Source organism: Zophobas morio, unplaced genomic scaffold (assembly GCF_036711695.1).
Source record: "Zophobas morio isolate AGI-343-1 ecotype UQ-CSIRO unplaced genomic scaffold, CSIRO_AGI_Zmor_V1 ptg000023l, whole genome shotgun sequence".
Classification (NCBI taxonomy): domain Eukaryota; kingdom Metazoa; phylum Arthropoda; class Insecta; order Coleoptera; family Tenebrionidae; genus Zophobas; species Zophobas morio.
The window spans coordinates 2,638,133-2,661,075 of NW_026972128.1; the positions used below are offsets into that span (position 1 = coordinate 2,638,133).

At 34.9% G+C, this 22,943-nt stretch overlaps 2 protein-coding genes across 5 annotated transcripts in view; both read right to left on the reverse strand.

Annotated features, from left to right (window-relative positions):
* The window catches only part of LOC135134348 (hemicentin-1), a 718,216-nt gene that overhangs the window by 598,263 nt on the left and 97,010 nt on the right, over nt 1–22,943 (reverse strand). The gene's annotated exons all lie outside the window — the stretch shown is intronic.
* Nucleotides 2,579–22,943, reverse strand: part of LOC135134349 (uncharacterized) — a 129,774-nt gene continuing 109,409 nt past the window's right edge. Inside the window, exon 2 of the mRNA XM_064062998.1 lies at nt 2,579–2,700. The gene's annotated coding sequence lies outside the window, so the exon portion shown is untranslated. The remainder of the gene's footprint in view (nt 2,701–22,943) is intronic.

Here is a 22,943-nt window from a genome sequence, read left to right on the forward strand (position 1 = left end):
AAAAAATAGATTACAGAAAGATATACGAAATTATCTTTTAGAAAACAATAAAATAAAATTAGAAAGATATACATAAGAAGTCTTACAAATTCTATTCCAAAAAGAAATACTAAAAAGGGGACAGAAAATTGGTGGAATAACACTGTTGACAAAAATGATAAATAAATCACGCAGTGGGATGAAGAAACAAAAGGAGAAATCTAGCTAAAAAAGGACAAGTGGGCAAAGTATTTAAAAAAACAAAAATAATATGTACTGTTACGGTTCGAAAATAAGGGGTTGCCTAGATAACAGCGAGTCAGGCGCAAGTGAGAGACTGCGGTGAACGAGTGGCGTTTTGAGCAGGGAAAGCGCGATTGGTCGCCTAATCGGGAATTTCCGCAACTCGTCCGACGGGATCGTGTTAAAACAGAAATCGAGTAACGGTCGGCAGCGGACGCACAAAATAAGGGGTTGTAACTTTTGGGGGAGCGACAGCCCGGAAAAGTTACACAGGGGGTGCGAGTGAGTGAGCGATAGAACCGTAAGTAAGTCACCCTTGCGAGATCCCGTATAAACCAGGTTTTCCTTTGCACAGAGACAGCCAAGTTTTCGGTTTCTTTTCTGTTTTTTTCTACAACTTTTTTTCCTCCTCGACGTGGCGTGTTACTAATTTCTTTTGGAAGAAGAACGAAAAACCCCATTGGGGAGACCGTAAGAATTCCTCAGGCCTCCAAACCTCCCGACTCGTCCCACTGAGCCGACAAAGGGGCGTCACGAAAACAAGAGAAACCGCCGTGCCAGATTTTTCCCCCCCACGAATCCTCCCGCAGGACTAGCCTACAAAGGAGGGAGGAAGCAACCTGTATGGTGGTAATTCGTATCGGAAAGGGCGCTGTGTGCGACCCACTGTGTACATGTTAAGCTAAGGTCCTAAGGTGTAGTTTGGTAATTAATCTGTGATTTGAAGGGCGCTGTGTCGCGTCCAGTGTATTTCCTGTTTCATTAGATTTAAGTAAGTTACCGTCTTTTTTGTATACCCCATCTCCACCAGCGCATAGGTCGGTCGGCACAAAGGGTGTCGTAACATTTTGGGGGCTCAACCGGGATCTAGGAAAATCCGACCTAACGTGGAGCTGGAGGAGATAGGATCGGGTATCTGTTGTTGTACTTGTGGTTATAGTATGGAGGGGAAATCTGGAACGTGAGGATCGATCTCTAGCGGTGAAGACGAGGCGGGAGCTGGAGAGACCTGAGAGGTAGGAGCGACGTAATAGATTGAGGAACCAGGGCGACTATCGGGGAGAGAAGGAGAGGCGAAAACTTGGCTGAGGTTGGAAAAAAAATTGTGTTGTTGGTAAGATGGATAATGATAGCGTAATGGTGGAATACCTGGAGAGGGACGAGATTATTTATGAGCTACAGCTCAGGGGGGCAATAGCGAGCGATCTAGACTCGACGGACGAGTTGTGTGAGTTCCTGAGGGAGCGGATGATTGTAGAGAGACAAGGGGTAGAGTTGGAGGAATGTGGGCAGCGTGAATGTGGTAGAGAGTTGCAGACGTGTAGCCTCAAGGAGCACCGATTGAGGCAATTACTCCGGGAAGCCAGGTTAACGAACGACTTGATTAACCGTGTCGAGGCGCTTTTGTGGCACTTATCCGGCCGGGTTCAGCGGATTTCGGCCCTAACGGAGGGACAACAAGGTGACAGGGCCGAGTTGCAACTACGATTAAGGGAGAGCAAGCGGTGGTACCGGGAACGGTTACGGTTGGGCGCGGTACAGGGAGTACAACGGCCAGAGTCAAGCGATAGCGGGGAGAGAGCACGAGCGGTGGGAGAAAACCCGGACGCAATACCGATCTCCAATTGGGGTGTGGTTTTAACACCAAACATTTCATAATTCTGTTATTAGGACCGGTAAAATAAAAATAACGAGAAAATACCTACGCATACTTGTAAAACATGTTTCGTCAAAAAAAAATGTATTCAATATTTGTTTTACTACATCATCAGTTGCCCGAATTCACTCATAAAACAATAACTCCGATAATACCAAACCCACTAAAAACAATAATAATTAATATTTTTAATAGCAATTCCTAACTCTGTGGGAGTACTTCCTCTGTAAATAGCTTTTATGAATCACTAAATTAATAACCCCAGTAATTGTTGGTTCGTGTTTGATTTTGAAGTGTACCTGCCAATTATCGGATTTATATTAAACAACCAACCTTAGAGTTAGACAATTCAAAATCAATAAGCATTTTTCGAAGCGCTGCGGTATAGAATTTCCCATTTTAATTTATATTTGTGTTAATTTTAGGGTATACACAATTAATAACCAATAGTACAACGGAGGGGCGGCTCATGACTTGAAAAGTTGATGAGGCAAACACAAAACGCTCCAAAATATAAATAATGCAAGATTACTTAAATATTTTCTACTTAGTCAAATAAACAAATTTGTAAACTCATTTCGTCACCTTAGAACTGGTTTGCCGCATATCCAGATCGCGTCCGAGGGATTTTCGACTCTACTGTGTGGTGCAGATTTGCCGCATGTCGCACTTGGGCGAAGCGAAACATAGTTTAGATTCAGTGCTGATTTGCCGCATGTCCAAGCAGAAATCGATACAGTACCGTTATCCGTTTTTACGTACTTCCTTGCTGTTTTGCTTTTCAGCGTTAGGTTTGGGGTTGGGAAAGAAATCGTATTCAACTTCACGCGCAGAACAATAAGAATAATGTGAAATAAATAAAAAAGAGACTTAACAATTTTGATGAATCTGAAATTAAAAAAAAGCAACTGTAATTTGTGCAACTCTTTTTCTGTTATAGATGTTACAAATATTTTCAAATTACATATTAGATTCGAAATTTTACAAATTTAAATTTTAAATAGATTTGTTGCTCGTTAAACAAATAATTTAATTTTTTACTTAACAGTAACATTTTTATTTAATGATTTCTCGGAAATGATTGAACTTATTTTCTCTAAAGTTTTAGTGAACAAGGTTTATAACGCTGCATACCAGTCAAAGAGTTCACAATTTTTTATAGTATTCTTATTTCTAGAAACGATATTTCTACATCAATAATCACAAATAATAGATACATTTTTAATTTTTTAAATTAAAATGTTGTAAAAGTAATATGAAAATTAAAATTTCGAAGCAAAATCTGTTTAGGTGGATTTTGCTTCGGAATTTATTACTGGAACGTTTACAAAAATCAGCTTTTGGCATAAAATGCTTGCAAATTTGAAACAGAATTGGAATGTTTTTTGACAATCATGCCTAATACATTTTTGACTTATATCTTTTAAAAAGAATTATTTCCGAATTTATAGCTATTTACAATTTACGACTTACTTCAAGAATAAATTCCGTATTAGAATTTTACCTATAATAACTAAATAGATGATGTTGTTAACTTATATAAGGTACCTTACATCGAAACGAGTAATTTGTTTTTTAATATGACATATTGCCTTTCTTTATCATTCTATTTGTCTAACAATTATTGTTGTGCAATTATACGCGTGTAAATAAAAATAACTTTACAATAACTTATTTATGGGTAAATTTTTTTACCAATTTATTTAAGTGGATGGTTATATGTAATGGTAATAATAGCCGCATAAAATTCACTCACTGTTTAGGTATACCAGATATCAAAAGCTATTAAATCCAAATGTTATTGTTTATTTTATTTATGTCTCGAGCGCAAGCTAAGGAAGTATTGTAATCAGGTTCATCGGGCGACTGGCTACTTTTATGGCTTCTCAACGTTTCATGACTCCTATAATACGAAAACATAGGTCTCTCGTTTCCGGTTGATAAAACGCTGACCAACATTTGTAATCATCCTCCCCATCATATAACGTCATCTCCAACTTTTACAGCAATAAATGTTATATAAATTTTAAAAAATAACATACTTCTTCATTTGTTGTTTATTAAGTTTTTACCAGAGATTTCTTAGTAACCTAGATACGGTGATCCTATGCAAAAGCGAACATACGTTCTTGGCCAACATGTACACTATGCGTTTTGCTTTCCATCTTCTTTTACAGCATGGGAACGCAGGAGTATGATTTTCTAGGTCTTTGTTTAAACCTAGCAATTTACGATTTTGCGCAGTAAACCCTTAAATTCTGCTAGCGCAAGTCGGTTCTTAATTCATACAATGGCCGGTGTTTGTGTGCTTGTTAGTTTGTTCTAAGAGATTTCTTAGGTTATAAGATTTATATTACGGTTATAAGTTTAAACTGCATAGAATTTCTAAAAATGGGTTACAGAGTATGTATTGCATGCAAAGAAAGATCTAATAATTCTTTTGTTTCGCAAAAATATTACAAAGATTTTTAATAATCCCGACATGAACAATCAGTGCATTTCTCAGGGATTACTAGATAATCACTGAGAAAATCACTGTAATCACAAAATACAATTGATGAAGGCAATAGCGCAAATTTAAAATTATTAATTTAAAAGTCCGCTTGCAACACGAAGCAAAACTGGTAAATTTTGCTTCAAAACAGGCGAAAATAAGAAGTAAATTAGTAAAATACATTTTATTTAATAATGAGTAACTAAGATTACATTAAATCACCAATATTTAATAATAATGTTAATAAATTTATACCACAGCTGTACGTCTTTTTGCTTTTTCGTTTTAAGCTCTCAACATTGTGCATGCAAATAAATACAATACGATTCTCTATTTATGTTAGAAACGTTCGTGGCAACAAAAACTTTTGACTCTAAGAAAATTGTATTATGTCATTTTTCAAGAGTTTCGCCGGTGTGAATGATAAAGAAAAAGTACGAAAAAAGGGAAGTCGACAGTCAAATTTATTCCAACGATCTTGTCCGTGTAATATTTTAATCTTAACATTACAAATCATTTTGGAGATTGCTTAGAAACTTTTCGTTTGCCACTTGTTAAAAAACTCGAGTTATGATTCTCATTTATACCATTTTAAATCAGTGCGCCAAATTATCAACCAATGTTAACAGTCGCTAGAATTAGACGAAGATAACACTAGTATGTAGTGCACATTACAACGAGTAAGAGAAAGACAGAGAACTAAAAATATGTCGACACTATTTTCATACATGTTGTTCCACTCTTTGCTGCCCATAGCCGTATCTAGGTTACTAAGAAATCTCTGGTTTTTACCCTAAGCACCCAGATTGAATTGAATTACCATAACCCTAATTTCTTGAGATTTTGGAAACAGGATATACTACATAAAGAAAGTTAAAAGAATTTGAAGTAATGTAATGATACTCTTTTTACATCAACATATTATTATTTATCAATTAATTGGGCATCGTCCAAAATAATGTTCATAAATTATAAGTGCAGGAAGTTTATGCAAAAGCATGCAAATACATTTTTTGCGTATAATAATATGTATTACTTTATTATTAAATATCTACTCATTTACAAGAATTATTAAAATTAGTAAAAAAAAGTATTCAAATCTCTGTCTAGTTTAATACCTTACCTTATTAAAATAATAAGTTTAATCAATTATGTAGTTAGCAAACAATGACGTTTAATTTATACTTAGTAGGGTTCACGGCATTAACTTTTCACATTGCATGTTTAATTCCGAGTTATAATTTGAGAATATAATTTACCCGTTTATTTATTTTTGTAGTTTAGTAGTACTTCAGCAAATTTAGAAAACTGTATGTTATTTAAAAATACGTGACAAATCACGAGGCCAATCTAGAGATCTGGTTTGCGCGGGAAATACTGCATACTTTTTAGATAAAAGGAGTATATGATAAGCGCACGTCGGAGATGATAGACAGTGAGCTAATATATAGAGCTAATGTATTGGAAAGAAATAGGACAAGTTTACGTGCGCACACCACAGCCTCCCTTTCTTCTCTAAACAGTTTGGGATCATACCAATATTTAACTGTCCACCAAGAACCAACGTGAAGGTGTAAGGAACTCTTGCAAGGAAAGGATGAGAGTGATAGAACAAAAGGAAAGGGAAACGTGGTCAGAAAAAACTAATATAACTTCTAACAAAAAACAAAATTAAAATAAACTTTAAAGAAAACATACAGAAAAAAATCAAATACAACATAAAATAAATCTAATTTGATTTATAACAAAAAACAAAACGAAAAAAATATAAAATATAAATACTCTGGATTTATTTTAAATTTTTTTATACATCAATTAACGAATTACTCAAATCTGGAACTGGCCGTTTTAATTCCTTAACTACATACAATTTATCATCATACGTGCGAGTTGAAAAAACAGAACTGCCATTGTCATTTAACGTTAGTAGAGAAAAATTCCGATTTACTCGTAATCTTAAATAACGATTACCGAAATCAAATTATGACAAGCACAAAGCACTAACGCGACACACGCAAACGTAGGCACTTTTAAGACAAAATTCTGTTACCGAAATTTTGAATCAATTTATACAGGGTCATTATAAAATATTGTAGTCAAGGAAGGCCATGACTTTGGTGACATTGTGTGTCGCCTTTTTCAGTTTTGTGGAAAGGATTACACTAATATTGGAATTTTTATTTTAAACGCCACATTAGTATGACATTAGCGGCTGCACTGTTTCAACGCTTCATCAAATTCTGTCAGATGTCAATAATTTTTTCGTTTGTACTAATTACTGGTACGTTTTCCCACACTTTGTGCGTTAATTGACTTGTCTTGTTTTCATTTTTGCTGTCTTCCCCTTTGTTCGAACTTTAATAAGTGTCTCAAAAAACAGTTTTTATCAAAACTACAGATCATTGTGGAATAATCTCAGGTAATGAACACAGAGGAATAACTATAGTCAGTGTTACAAATGAATTTTTTAGTTCTTTGGAGCAATCGTCATGTCCTATTACCGTAATGGGGTGTTAAATGAGGATGGGGATGGAGTGTACTCTGTGAAGGCGTCTAAAAACGAGTATCTGGGGAAATGTCCTGTTGTCATTGAGGAAGAATCTTTGAAGACGCTTTAGCGGCGAATTGTGGCCAGATTTAACAACACTGGTAGCGTTTCTAAGTGAAAACCGACGGGGAGACCTCAAGTTAGTGTTGTTGAAGATTTAAGGATGAGAATGGAACAAAGTCTGAATAAAGCTTTGTCAAAACTCTACAGTCCGGAGTACCATACAGCACGTGAAAGAAAATCGTAAAAGAGAAGTTACATATGCATCCATATAAGATTTCGTTGGTTCAGGAGCTGCAACCAGCTGATTTTCCTCCCCGCGTTGGGTATTGTCGTTGGTTTCAAGCTAATATGGACCATAACAGGATTCTCGATTTGTCGTTCTTTTCTGATGAAGCCTGGTTTCATCTGTCAGGCTATGTCAACTCACAGAACTTCAGAATTTGGTGTATAGAAAATACTTACCCTTTTGAAGAAACACCATTACACGCAGTGAAGGTTGGTGTTGTTAATGAGTTGTTGATGGAAATGAAATTTTAATAAGAGTGTTAATTTTATATTGGAACAGTTGCTATGTAAAAAAATAATAATAATTATAAATAAATGATTAACAAAAGTTAATTTTCCATTTTTCTAACAAAAAGAAGTAAAAGTAAAAACCAGAAATCACAACAGGTTATGGGCCCAGAGTACTCGCAAGTACTGAGGCAGTAAAGCTAGAAGAAGAAATTTTAGAACCTTAACGAGAGAAATAAAACTCGAAAAGGAAGAAAACGTATTTGACAGTGACATAAGAAGAAAAAAAAAACAAAAATAATGGCGTTGACAGAAGAGGTGAATTTAATAGAAAAGCTCAAAGATGAAACCACGTATCAGCTGTGGAAATTTCAAATAGCAGTAACATTTAAGGCTTATGATCTGTTTGGAATAGTAAATGGAGACAAGCTTCTATCTAGTGTGGAAAAGGAGGAAGATAAAACTAAATGGGTGAGAAATGATGCAAAAGCGCAAAAACTAATTGTGACGTCAATAGACAAAAAGTACATGATGCACATTATGGACTGCACCACCTCCAAAGAAATGTTCGAAAAAATCAAAAATATTTTTGAAAGAAGCACTTCAGAACAAATATGTAATTTGCTGCAAGAGTTCTACAGCTGCACATTTGGAAAAGGTACTGATATGGCTACTCACATTAGCAAAATAGAGAGTATTGCACACAAATTAAAAAGTCTAAATCAAACAGTTGATGACAACATGTTAATGTCAAAAATACTGTCATCTTTACCTCAAAGTTATGGTTTCTTCAGGATTGCCTGGGAATCTACTCAAGATAATGAGAAAACCTTACCAAAATTGATAGCAAGACTACTATCCGAAGAAAACCGCAGCAAGGAAAGTGAGAGAGATATTGCATTTAAAAGTTCAGAAAGATTTTGTAAACATTGTAAAAGTAGTTCGCATGATACAAGATTTTGCCGAAAATGGAAAGAAAATGGTGCTGGCGAAGTAAAATGTTTTAAGTGTGGATGCTCTGGACATATTGCAAATAACTGTCCCAAAAGGACAAATAACCAATGCAAGATTTGCAAGAAAACAAACCATAAAGAGCAAGACTGTTTCTTTAGAGATAAGACAAAATCATTAGAAAAAAAGAAGATAGCCTTTCTTACAGAAGACAGAAGACTGACAACGCAAGATTTTATAGTTGATTCAGGATGTTCATCCCACATGGTCAACTCGAAAGTGATGTTTACAGCATTTGAAAATATCGAAAGTAGCATACAAGTTGCAAAGAAGAATGAAAAAATGAAGGCAGAAGGGAAAGGAACAGTTGAAGGAAGTTCATGTATACTGAATGATGTACTTTTTGTACCCGAATTAAGCAAAAATCTACTGTCAGTTAATGCTATAACAGAGAATGATGGTGAAGTAACATTTACTAAAGAAAAGGTAGTAATAAAGAAAAACAATGAAAAAATACTTGAAGGAAAAAAAATTGAAAGTGGTTTATATATGGTTAGTATAAATCAAAGTAAGGAAGAGAGTTATCTTGCAGAAAATACTTCAGTAAAAGACTGGCATAGAAAGCTAGGACATTTGGGAACAAAGAATATAAAAAGATTAATAGATCTATCGACAGGCATGAAACTGAATAAAAAGAAGTGTCAAATGGGTTTCTGTGAAGTCTGCATGGAAGCAAAGCAAACAAGACTCCCTTTTAATACAACGAGACAGAAGGCAAGACGACCACTAGAAATTCTACATACAGATGTATGCGGCCCAATCGATCCTGAAACTTGCGATGGAAAACGATACATTTTAACAGTGTTAGATGATTATACTCATTATTGTAGAATTTTTCTATTGAAGTATAAGAGTGAAGTATCAGAATATTTAAAAGATTTTATTAGAGAAGCAGAAGCTTATCATAATCAAAAGGTAGTAAAAATACGTTGTGACAATGGTGGTGAATATACGTCATCGAATTTTAAACTCTGGACAAAAAATAAAGGCATTGTTCTGGATTATTCTATACCCCATAGTCCACAACTAAATGGAAAAGCAGAAAGATTAAATAGAACCTTATTGGAAAAGGCAAGAGCGATGATATTTGACAGCAAGCTAAGTAAAGATTTTTGGGGCGAAGCTGCGTATGTAGCAGCGTATCTGTTAAATCGAAGTCCTACAGAAGCAATAGACAAAACACCAATAGAATACTGGACCAAAATGAAACCTGATCTGTCCAGATTACAAATATTTGGTTCTGTAGCATATGCAAAGACACTGGGAAATTTACACAAACTTGACCCTAGAAGTAAAAGGTATCTTTTTGTAGGATATGCACCAAATGGTTACCGCTTATGGGATGAAAAATCTAAGGAAATAAAAATACACCGAGATGTTATCTTCAAAGAACCAGGTAGTCAATCTTTGGCTGATTACAGAAGAACAAGCAAAATAAATGTTATAGAAAGCGACGAAGAAAATCAGGAACAGAATGCAGAACTAGAAGAAAACAATACAGGTGAAAATTCAGAAACCGAAACTGAAAATGAACAAGACATTAGACAAAAACCAAATCAAATAGAAGTACAAAATATAATTTTGGGAGAAGGAGAAGGCATCACAGAATCAAGAAGAGGAGAAGGCATCACAGAATCAAGAAGAGGAGAAGGCATCGCAGAAACAAGAAATGGAAGAAAATTAAAACAAACTGTAAAACTTAAAGATTATATTGTAAACTTTGTTGAAGAAGAAGCGTTATTGACTTATGAAGAAGCAGTCAAGGGACCAGAAAAGGACAAATGGCTTGAGGCTATACGTGAAGAAAAAGAATCTCTGAATAAAAATCTTACATGGAGTTACGTGAATATAAATGAAGTAGACAAACATCGCATTCTGACAAGCAAGTGGGTATTCAAAGTTAAAGATAATGGAAAATATAGAGCAAGGTTGGTAGTAAGAGGGTGCCAACAACATAAGGGAATAGATTACAACGAAACATTCAGTCCAGTTGTGAACATAAGCTCAGTAAGAATAATGTTAGCACTGGCTGCCAAGTATAATATGTCAGTTACCAAATTTGACGTAAAAACAGCATTTTTGTATGGAAGTATTTCAGAAGAAATTTTTATGCATGTACCAGAGGGGTTCAAATGTGAACAAACTGAAAACAAAGTGTGTAAATTGTCGAAATCGCTATATGGCCTAAAACAAGCTCCTATGAAATGGAATGAACGTTTTACTACATCTTTAAAACTGAATGGTTTAAAACCGCTGATTAGTGATCAATGTTTATTTACGAATATAGAAAAGACCATGTTATTAGCAATCTTTGTAGATGACGGATTATTGATCAGCAAATGTGAAGAAGAAATGAAATCGTTATTGAAAAATCTTCAAACCGAATTTGAAATGACAAGTGAAAAAAATCCTAATAGGTTTTTAGGAATTAGTATTCAAAAACATGATGGAAAAGTTATACTTTCACAACAAGATTATGTACAAGCAACTTTAGAAAAATTTAATATGCAAAACTCCAAACCTGTACCTACGCCCATGGTCAAACAAGATATAAGTTCAGAAGATAAAATGGTAAAAATTAATTATCCATTCAGAGAAGCTGTTGGAAGTTTATTATATTTAAACAACAAGACCAGACCAGACATATCATATGCAGTGAATTACTGTAGTAGAAAAATGGAAAATTTTTCAAATCAAGACATTGTAACAGTAAAAAGAGTGTTTCGCTATTTAATATCTACAAAAAATGATGGACTGTGCTACGATGGCCAAAACAGTGAGAGATTGATTGCCTATTGTGATTCAGATTTTGCAGGGGACACTGAAACACGCAGAAGTACAACAGGGTACATAATATTTTTTTGTGGTGGACCCATATCGTGGTGTTCCAGGAAACAGCCAATAGTTTCACTTTCAAGCACAGAAGCTGAGTATATATCTGCTGCAGAATGTGTTAAAGAACTTCTTTACTTCAAATCTCTAATTGATGAACTTACCAATGGTGAAGTGAAGATAGATTTGTACGTTGATAATCAGAGTGCAATCTCAATAGTGAAAACCGGACAGTTCAATCGACGGAGCAAGCACATAGATGTAAGATTTCATTTTATAAATGAAAAGGTGCGAGAAGGTATTATAAACATAAAGTATTGTTCAACTGAAAAACAAATCGCCGACATATTTACCAAACCTCTTGGAAACATTAAATTTGAAAACCTGAAAGAACAATTTATGTCAAGCATCAATTGACAAGTAACAAGTGACATAACCTTAAAATTTGGAGAAGGTGTTAATGAGTTGTTGATGGAAATGAAATTTTAATAAGAGTGTTAATTTTATATTGGAACAGTTGCTATGTAAAAAAATAATAATAATTATAAATAAATGATTAACAAAAGTTAATTTTCCATTTTTCTAACAAAAAGAAGTAAAAGTAAAAACCAGAAATCACAACAGGTGTGTGGTTAGCTGTTTCTAGACGACGATTCATAGGTCCGATACTTTTTAAAGTAAATGAATGTGATCAATAAACAAAATTGGATGTAGAAAGTTTATGTAGGTACTGCAATAAAGTTTTTTATTTTCAGTAACTTTCATTTTTCTGTTAGTTGCATTCTCTTAATTTAAAACTTACTTCAACTTACTGTTTAGTAATAATTGTAACTTTACGATTAGGAAGGTTAAAAATCTTTATTAAACATTCTGTTGTTTCAAGAGATCTCATAATCATCTACAGAACTCTTAACACTATGCTCCTGAAATGTTATTGTTTTTTTCATATTTTTTATTACAGAAATTTTGAAAAATCTTGATATGGGGATGGCCATGTGGGCGTGTTTTGGGTAGAATTTCTTTGACATTCCTGTTATGCAGATCTAGTATGTTTCAGATATCTAGAAACTGCAAAGCTGAAGGTAATGTTTGGACATAGCAGTTTTCACCTATTGTAGGGATGAAGATCAAGGCTTTCAGTTGTGTTTTTTCAAGAGAAAAGCACCGGTCACAAACCACGTCTGCACAATGTTTTACGATTCCTTACAATTTAGAAACTGAACTTTCGCGGGATCACCACTTTGGCAAAATTATTTACTGCAAAAACTCATTACTCATTGTCATTTTAAAACAGTGGTACTGTTCGTTAACTGTGATAAGACTTGCTCTGCCATTGTCCATTACGTGATTTTTCACAATTTTTACCTTCAGGGTACCTATAAAAATGTAATTTTTTAATTAATTACCGTGTTCATTGGTTTCGACAAATTTAACCTCACTTTTTGGATTTCGTTATTTGAAAAATGATTGCTTCTTTGCAAAACAGAGCAGATGATTTATTCTGTTCAACTCCAATCGACTTTCCAAGGTGTAATTCATGACAAAGCCCTTAAACGTTTTTCTGACAATTTACAATTTTTGAAGCTGAAATGTATTGCAGTGGCTTTCACAAATGCTCGATAACACTGCAACCCTTAATGCTCTGGCCTGGCGTATTTTCGTGTCTATTTAAAATGAAATTAAACCGCAAACCTGGCATTTCAATTTTTGACACATTTGATAGATTTGTTTCGACGTTCGTGACATTTCAAAATAGTTGAAATCATTTTGGTGATTAGCGGCACGAGAAAAATTTCAATTGTTTTTCATAGGTGAGTTGACTACAATACTTTATAATGACCCTGTACATACACAGATTTGTGGCAAAACAATCAACGGCCTAATTTTGAATATTTCTGCCAATGCAGACTACATTGTAATCGCACGTTCTCCGCGCGCAAATATTGTTGTCCATCTCTTTTGCAAGCACGGAAATGAGGCTAGCCTCAATTTTGTCTTTTTTCAACTCATACCGCTTATGAGTGTATTGCAGGTTGCTTGCCTATTAACGACATCATTTCTGGATTTGCTGTAGAGGCAAGCTTCGAGTCTGCCTCATTCGCGTCACAAAACACATGTTGTGTGGAGTATTGAAGCGCTCTGTTTAATTAAGGGAGCAACGTGTACCTACCGAGATAAAAATAAGAATATAATTTTCCATATTTGTTTTTAAAATTTTAGAAAAAAGACACCAATTATTGGCCGAAATGTGTCGGTAAAAAATAATCAAAATCCTAATAAGGCGTAAAATTCATTGGTGAGGCACTGCCTCACCTGCCTCATAGGACAAGCCGCCCCTGGTACAACGTATTATATGTGTGAATGGTACACTAAATCAATAACTATTTTTGTAACTAGAGCGCATAGTGATTTTATAACACATGAGAACAGAATAATACATATAAAAAAATTAGAGTTGCAGTTTGCAAATTGTCTGTTTAGATGTGTTCATTATATGTTCAACAAAAATACACAGTTTGAACAAAATTTCAGCAACAAATACTTAAAAATTAAAATTTATTTTTATAAGCCAAACGAGCTTTCTCTTTTTTTGTTTACTGCTCAATTTAGACATTTCTCGTTTAAAATAAAAATTGTTTTTTTATTCAGTTCTTTTTCTCTAAATTGAAGTTGATTGCTCTTAAAAATTTTCATTATTACAATATGACCTGTATGGGCTATTTTAATTTATTTACTTAAATATCCAGGCATTTTTTTATTTAGGTTACGTGATGTGTGTCGAATGTTTACAGTCTCTACTGAAAAATAACACTTGTGGTCTTTCGGATAAAAATAACTGCTTTACCTCGTCGGTGTTATTTTTCAGTTCCTTGAGCTTGCGTTTCTATTTTAAAACTGGGTTTCCTTTGAACTACTGCAACATATCCTTGCATAACGGTACAAACAGGTGTCAGATAATACTTTCAGAAATTATCGAATTCTTGTTTTATTTTGCGCATATACATGTTTGAAATATTAAAGAAGGGTGCCTTGAATAGAAACGAGTGTCAGTAATTTCAGTAGATTTTGTTCAAGATAATATGTAGTTCAGACAATGCTGCCGCCACAATAAAATATTTACACCGGATATCATATTCCATCGCCACACGCCTCCGTTGTCCCGCATCGACTTTCTATGTTCTCCGAATTTATTTATTACGCGAAGAATAAAATAATTAACGTCAATTACGTCCCCATAAGAAATTCATGAGCTATTGGTTGCCGGCAAGATTAATCACTCGAAAGTTTCTCGAGTGGTCCCGTTCCCGGGATAATTCGCTTACGGCATCCTTCTAAAGATGTCAGGATCGCGTGAAGAATCCCAAATTCTTAGCTTTTCAAACGTCCTTATTTATTATGAATGCTGGAAAGTAAAAATCCTCCTCCATGTAAAGGCGGAGCGCTCGAAACTTCATCCGCGACAAGAAAACAAAAGGACCTCGCGCAACTCCAGTATCTTATTTCTGTGCCGACGAGTTCCCGCTGTTTAGAATCCAGCGAAATAAGAAATGGATAAAGTTAAGCTGCCACAGTCGCGTTCTGATTTGGATTTGGAGGAGTCGGCTGCACCAGTAATGATAAGTTTGGACTGAAATAACATGTGAGTTATGTTCGCCAGGCGAGCGGCCCGACAGTTGAGGTAATATATGGAGACAGAGTGGAGATGTGATAACACCTGATCTAACTTGGCCCGCCGGGTCACGCTACCCTACGTTATTCGCGAACATTCTTCATTCTAGACGACTAGTTAGTGCAGGCCGGGTTAAGCCCGACCAGCTGAGCGCTACGAACGGCTTACGAGCTATAACAAACCACGAGTTCATTTGTTAAATATATATTTATGGAATAGTTACGAGCAGTGTTGGCCACCGTAATTTGTTTTTGTATTAATAGAACGTGGATACTTGAATGTGACCACCGTTGCCAACCAGTAGTGTATTTTAAACACTAATTCCTATCAAATACAATATTTATATTTTTTCATATCTTCTCACACACATACAGATATACAAGGTAAACTGCCAAACGTTGGTGGCATGGAGATAGCAGGTCGTTTTTCATTTTCTAACCGGAAGTTTAAATTATGAAAACATCTCATTTCTAAACATGTGGTGAGGTCATAGAATTCTTGCATTCATGTAAGAACAAAATATATAGGTTTTGTGTTGTTGGTCATTTAGCAATTTTTTCGACTTGCATGTAAAGAAGATTCTAGGGCAAATGACTTTTCATTTTGGTTGTATGCAAATACATGAAAATTGTAGGTATATAAATGTGTATAAGAAAATCCTTATATTTGAGCCTTGTCTATATATTTTTTCTATGTGCCTGTTTTTGATTATGAGTGTCTTTTTTGCATTTTGTCGACCTATTTTATATTTTTCTGCTCGCTTTGTTCTAAAATTTCAATTTTCTATTCCTCGAAGCACATCTTACATTTAGTTTTTTCGTTACTGTAAAGAAAGATAATCCAACCCGTGTCTAAGTTTTACCCTAAGGTAAAATATCAAAATTTTAGTGCACAGCCAAGTACGTAGGTAGGATTTAAAATAATTAAAACACCCATTTACAGAACCCGACACAAGTTGTCTCTTGCTTTTTTAGGAAGAGCTTTGATGTGTTAAATACACCAAGCCTTCCTACAACTTTCTTTTCGAGTTCTCTTTCTGTATCAATTAGTTCGTTTTGGGTTTTCGTAAAGTGAAGTTCAAAAGTGAAAAAGTGTTTTAAAAATTGTTTATCATCGTCTGGTATTTTGTGCCATTTTTAAAAATGCTTAAAGTAAAATCGGCTTAAAAATCAAGGTAAGGGAATAGACGAAAAGCGAAGTGGTTTTTCAATTAGAAAAGGGCGAATTATTCTGTAAAATCGGTGAGAAAATTGTAACCATAAATTATTAATGTTGCACAATTCAAATGGGAAAACTAATAGTGATATTAATTCCATAAATTCGCATAACGATATATCAACTTTTGAAAAATAAATAAATAAATAAAATGTATTGTTGTAGATTTCATGCTAAAAAAAAGTGCCATGGAACATGGAAATACTGACATGCACAAAACAAATCTTACTAAAGATACCAGGCACACTTTAATTTCATCGTTTCATAGTGAAGACCATAAAATAATGTTTACTATAAATTATGCTGTGAATTTGCTGGGGTAATTATACCGTTGAAGAAATTTAACAACAAAATACTGCGCTTCTTTTTGGAGAGAAACTGCAAAAATAATATTCCTGAGGAATCAACTTTAAGAAAGTATTACTTGTCCCAAGTGTACGATGACGTATTATGTGCTTGCATAGAAACTTAAGATTGGAAACATCCCAATTTATGCTATTTTATGTATTTAGTTGTTTCACATTGTACTTTTGTGGGTGATTAATAGAGTTGTAACAGATATTGGGGTTCACGATATTTGGATAGTAGTAGATTAAACGACAAATTCTAATGAGCAATTCGTTGCAAACATTGTAGTAGGAAAATTATTTGTATAGGCAGCTGGTACACCACATTTACTGGCATCGAAAATATTAGAAAAAAACAATAATGTAACAGTGGCACGTTTCATCAATGAGTCGTTGGGTATTGATTATTATTATTAAAAAAATATATATTTTTCTCGGATCGGTTTAAATTAAATTTTAAGTTATTGTGGAGTTGAGCCTACAGTGTCGAAATGCTTCGCGGATGCTCAATACTATTTCCAACAAAACTATCTCAAACATAATGTGGCTTATATAAAAACCCATTTTACCATCCTAAAAACTAGTACAACTAGATTAGAGACCATTGGGTTAACCTCAAGTCAGTCTGTGGATATAGTAGAGTAGTTGTATAAACGATTAGTAGGTGAAATGCCATTTAAAAAGCTGCACGATATTTTACAAAAAAATACAGGGTACCAAAAGCTTAAACTTGCAGCAAAGTATTACAAGGCGAAAATGTAGAAAAAGATTTGAAAAGAAAACCACTGAACTTTCTAATTTTAAATATTTTCCTTTTACACCGTGTGATCTTCCTCTAGGTATAAAAATGTCCTAACAGACAAAAGGAAAAATTTTCCTGCCAAAAATTTAGAAAAATATCTAATTTGTTATGCAAATTTTAACGAAGATTACGAACGATACTTTATAAAAAATACCGGGTATCAAGAGCTTAAACTTGTCAGCCAAGTATGACAAGGCGAGGATTTAGAAAAATATCTAATTTGTTATGCAAATTTTAACGAAGACCAGGATCGCTGATTATGTAAAATAATAAAATGAATGTAGATCTCAGAGAAAACCCGACGTTGCCTGAAATTTATTTTTCCTAAAACTTGCCTAAAGCATCTATTTTGCCATTCTGGCTTTTTTAAATCTAAAATCCGCTCTACCACAAGGTAGAGCGGATTTTACTTATTGTAGACGAATTTGTGACCAAAAAGATTATAACTGAATTCAAAGATTTTCACGCTCAGAGTCATTGATATAAAACGTTTTAAAGATGTGAAATTTAAGTTAACGTTTCGCCCATTTTCATAAGGAGCATCCTCAAGAAGTGAAGGGCCAGAGAACGAAAAATTCAGTGCACAGAGAGAAACCGAAATTAAACCTCTTCTAAGCGGAAAGATTATGCGGGGACTATGTACACGTTTTTCCAAATACTTAGAGGAGAGACGCAACCAGTCCTTCTGTTCATTTGGGTGTTTGTGGATCTCTATAGCTTCTTGAATTTTCCTACTATAGTAATGCGAAATTTTAGCTATGATTTTTTGTTGTCGAACAGAATTCGATGACGCGTACCGTGCTGATGTTCTGCTACAGCTGACAATGAGAAGGAACTGGATCAAATGTAACGCTGATGTTCAGATAATCTAGTTTTAATGGGCCGAGCATTTTCACCTATGTAAACTGTACCACATGAACAGGAGACACTATAAAAACCTTTAGGCGACGATTCCGGAGGTCTGTCCTTCGGAGAGGGTAGACAGTGGACCACTTTATAGGTGGTTTGAAAATGATTTTGGCGTTTTGTTTTATGGAAGTTTTCGCCACACGATCCGTAATTGGGTGAATGGTAAGCCATGGATATAGGGAAGATAAACATTGTATGTTGGGGTTATCGGGAGTGTGAACGTGTGTGACGCTGAATGGTGAACCGAATGTCATTTAATTTGTAGCCATTGTTAACCAAATTTTGTTGAACGTGATTTAGTTCGAATTTCAGGGTCTGAAATTGAGAATGCTCTGTGTATCAGGGAATTCACGACAGAAAATTTTTGGGACGGATGATGATGAGATTCTGCATGAAGATTGTGGTCTGTGTATGTGACTTTTCGTTAGACGGAATAACCCAGACGACCATTGAGTAAGCGTTTCACTAACGCATCAAGAAAGAGAAGACACCCATTGTTTTCAATTCTCATTGTGAATTTGACACAGCAGTGCTGACTATTGAGATGACTCAAGAAGACTGGGAGTGTGTCTTTGGCATGGAGCCAAATATTAAAAGTATCATCCACATATCAAAGTCATAATTTAGGTTTCAAATCTGACGATTCTAAAGCGATTTGTTGAAGAGTATCCAAGAAAATATTTGCAATGAATGGAGAAAGAGGTGATCCCATTGATGTACCAAATACCTGTTGGTAGAATTGCCTACGAAAAAAAAAATATGTGGACGTTAGACATTCTTCTACTAAATCAGTTAGAAAATCCGGTTTACCATCCTGATATAGAGTCTGACGAATAATGGACACCCAATCTGGAACAGGAGTGGGATTTTGTTTCTACCGATACGATCGAAGGGATAACGAAGCGGTAAATGACAAGGACGAAAATATAAATTTCAGATGCGAAAGAAAAAAACGACCACATTTTATAGGTACCGATATTTTATCGTTATAAAAACAAAATCCCCCCAGGGACTTTGGTAAATAACGATCTGACATCAAAGCTTACTAGATCGTCATGCGATCTAATGACCAATTCGACAGCAGTCCATGTTTGGAATACAGCCTAATTTCGAAATATGTGCAATAAAAAAATGGGGAGTACTTCACAATAACATTCATGTACTATGTAAAGTTCACGTTCCTAAATGTCTAGAAAAAAATAGTTGAAATTAAATATAAATTGTACACACGCCGCTGGTAGTATCTCTTGATCTATCTCTTTCGATGAATGGCACAGAACGACTCGGATTAAGAACTAAAAAAGTGACTGATAAGAAACAAGCAAAAACACAAAAAGGGCCAGGCTTTTTGCATCGAGCGGTCGGTTAAGAACAAATTTTGGAACGGGTCGAAGAAGAGCTCGACATTAGTACTCGCCGACTTGCAGCTGGTGTTAGAGTTTCACAGTTTGTAGTGCATCGTACATTAAAAGAACAAGGCCACATCCATACCATGTTCAAAAAGTGCAAAGTTTGGAGCCCGCTGATTGTCCAGGTTGTGTAATTTACTGCAAATGGTTGTTACAGCAGTGTCGTGAATGCGCTAACTTTTTAAAGTACATTCTATTTACGGATAAAACAGGATTCAATCACAATGCTGTTTTCAACACCTACAACACTCACACTCGGTCCGATGAAAATCCACACGCTCGGCAAGAAGTACAATTTCAACGACGGTTTTCCATAGATCTGTCGGCCAGTATCGGTTGAATGAAACAGTTAGTTTATGGAAATCAACAGTGTCCAGAAACTATAGAAGAGGTTAAACAACAAGTGGAAGTGGTAACCGCTACAGTGCGTGGAACTCCCGGTGGTCTTTCACCTATCAACAAACATGTTGCGACGTTCTGAAGCCTATATTGCTATTCAAGGACAACATTCTCAACATTTCTTGTTAAAAGCTAGTAGCATTCTAAGTTGCTGTTATTTTTGTTTTAATAAACAATGTGGCATCGTTGTGGCAAGGACCAAACATCCGTCAGAATCAAAAGTGCATCACCATGAACCATTACCAAAAATCGGTCCTTGTCAGGACCACTACTTGTTTCTACAACGAATAATCTTTCGGACTGACTTTTAACGAATGATAAACAGCAAAATGTCGATTTTACTTTGAATTGAAACTGAATGTGTTTTCATGGTTTTTGTATTCGAAAATTTTTCCACCTATTGTTTAAAAGGTAGATCAGTGGCTTCGTATTGAGAGTAGTTCATGGGGGTTTTGCCCCATTCAATTTTTAATTTGTATTTTCTATATTTCCACACTACTACCGTACGTGATGCCATGGTTAAAATTCTTGGATATATTTCGAAATCACCCTGTATAATCCTTAGTATGTTTACCAGATATTTACAAGTGCCTACTTCGAGGAATCAATGGTGCTGACAATAGGACTTTGGGAATTTTTGGCAGATCATGTAGACGAGGTGCACATTGAAGGGATGCTATGAAGGAAGACGTTTAATACGCTAAAATTTGTTTGAAGTATAAAAAGTTTCATGGATGTTTAAGAATATATATCTTGGTTTGATAGTAATTTATTACTTTTATGGTACTTAATGTATAACTTTGTACAGAAACCGACTTTTAAACGTCGTTTTCCATTAAATTTTCTCTTCTGAATCAAAACATCTGAGAAATGTTGTTGGCAGAATTACAGTTTTTGGAATTTCGAGGTGTGGTTAACCCAAAGAAAACGAATAATTTAAAGCAAATGTTACACTTAAAAATGGACAAAACGGAGAAAATTAAATGCTGGAATTAATGGCAAGTCATGGAGACTTTTTAACTAGTTGTTAGAACTGAGACTTCGATCGATCCGTTGAAATAAAGCGGTCTTAGAGCAATTAGATTAAGTTTAACATGTTTGAAATATTTAATCACCTTTTAAAAGTTTAAACTGCACTGGACCAGACCGTCAATATAACTACAGCGAAACTTCTCTACAACGGACAGCTATGGTGACCCAGAAGGTGTGCGTTATTGAGAGGTGTCCGTTGGAGACAGGTTGATAAAAAAATATGTATTTATTTTTGTATACATATATTGAAAACCTATTTGGTATATACACATACATTAATTATGTATACTGTGAGATTATCTCAAGATAGGTAGATATTTATACTTTCTCACTTAACCTTTATGTGCCTGCCTTTCCCATGTTTGAACGGAGTTTTTTCCTATCTCTACTGTTGTTTTTTCCTCTAGATTTTTGACAGTTCCAATTCCGATTTGAAGCAAAGATTCACCAATTTTCAGTTAGTTTTGATGACTTGTCCGCCGTAGAAAAAATGTCAATGTTTTTGAACCTTTTGTTTACGTCGTGGGTACCCGGGTACCCTAAGTGATTTTCCATGTGATAACAGCTATAATATATAAAATAAAAAACTAAGTGGTTTTCTAGTACATTGAAATGATAGCAAAGTGTACATAACTCTAAGATAAAACATTTATTTGGAGGTTTTACAATAAACTAACCAATATTGTGTTCCTCATTGACACATCTATCAGATACAGCCTTGTTCAGACAATGTTCATTGCAAACAGGATTTTTGCAAATATCACATCTTTTCCTTGTCTTTCTACGTCGTTTGCTGAATTGTGAGCAAAGAAAACAGCTCGAAAGAAACCGAATACCACTGTGTACCGTCTTTTCCAATTAGATTTGATGGTGGTACTGTTGCGTCTTCTTCATCGTCAGTTATGTTTGAGTCATATTCTTCTTCTTTTTTAAGCATTGGCTCTTTTTCTGCATCGGATTCTTCGTTCTCGCTTGTTCCTGCTCCTGGAATGTAATCGTCATCATCTGAAGGATCAAAAGGCTCACCTTCATAGTGCAATTCTGACAATGCTACTTCTAATTCTTGATGTGTCATCCTGAAATGGAATCTTTGCCAAAATTCTCTTCATAACAAATAATGTGAAATTAAACATTATAATACTTAGGTACATGTTCTTACAATAAGGGAACAAAAATTAAAAATGACTGAGAAATATAACATGCTTCTACTTACCATTTTTTCCGCGAACTTTTTTTTTTGGCCAAATTCTCGGCTTGGTCCAGCTTCACATTCAGCCATAACAAAGAAAAAACTAAAATATCTCGACGCACTATGCAACAGGTCTGCACACTGTAACGACAACCGTACAAATGATTTTAATTACTACAGGTGCAGGTTGTGCACTTGTTCAGACTTGCATGAACGTGTTTAATGTCGATGATGTAATTCAGGTCGCTCCAGCGAATGTACAAGATGTCAAATGATTTTTATATGATATATATTACTAAATAAATGAGTGCAAATCAATAATTTTTCTATGGATACCCAGGTACTCAACCCGTCACATGAAGTTGTTCTTTTTCCCAGTCACACAAAGGTTAAGCCGCCATTTTTTTGAAAGGATTTAACATACAATTTTAAAATTCATTATTGGGAAAACCGGTATATAAATTAAATGGAATAACGACAATATCATTAGTATGTCCTAATAGAGTACCGCGGGTGGTACTCAAAATTAGTTAATCCGTTAACAGTACCTGAGCTGTTTACCAGGTAAAATCTTGGTAACAAATAAATCTGTCCGTTGTGTAGAGGTAAATTTCTATTAAATTTATTAAAATTGTATCAAATTTTACTGTCCGCATCCGCTGTTGAGAGAGTCCGTTGTTGGGAGGTTTAA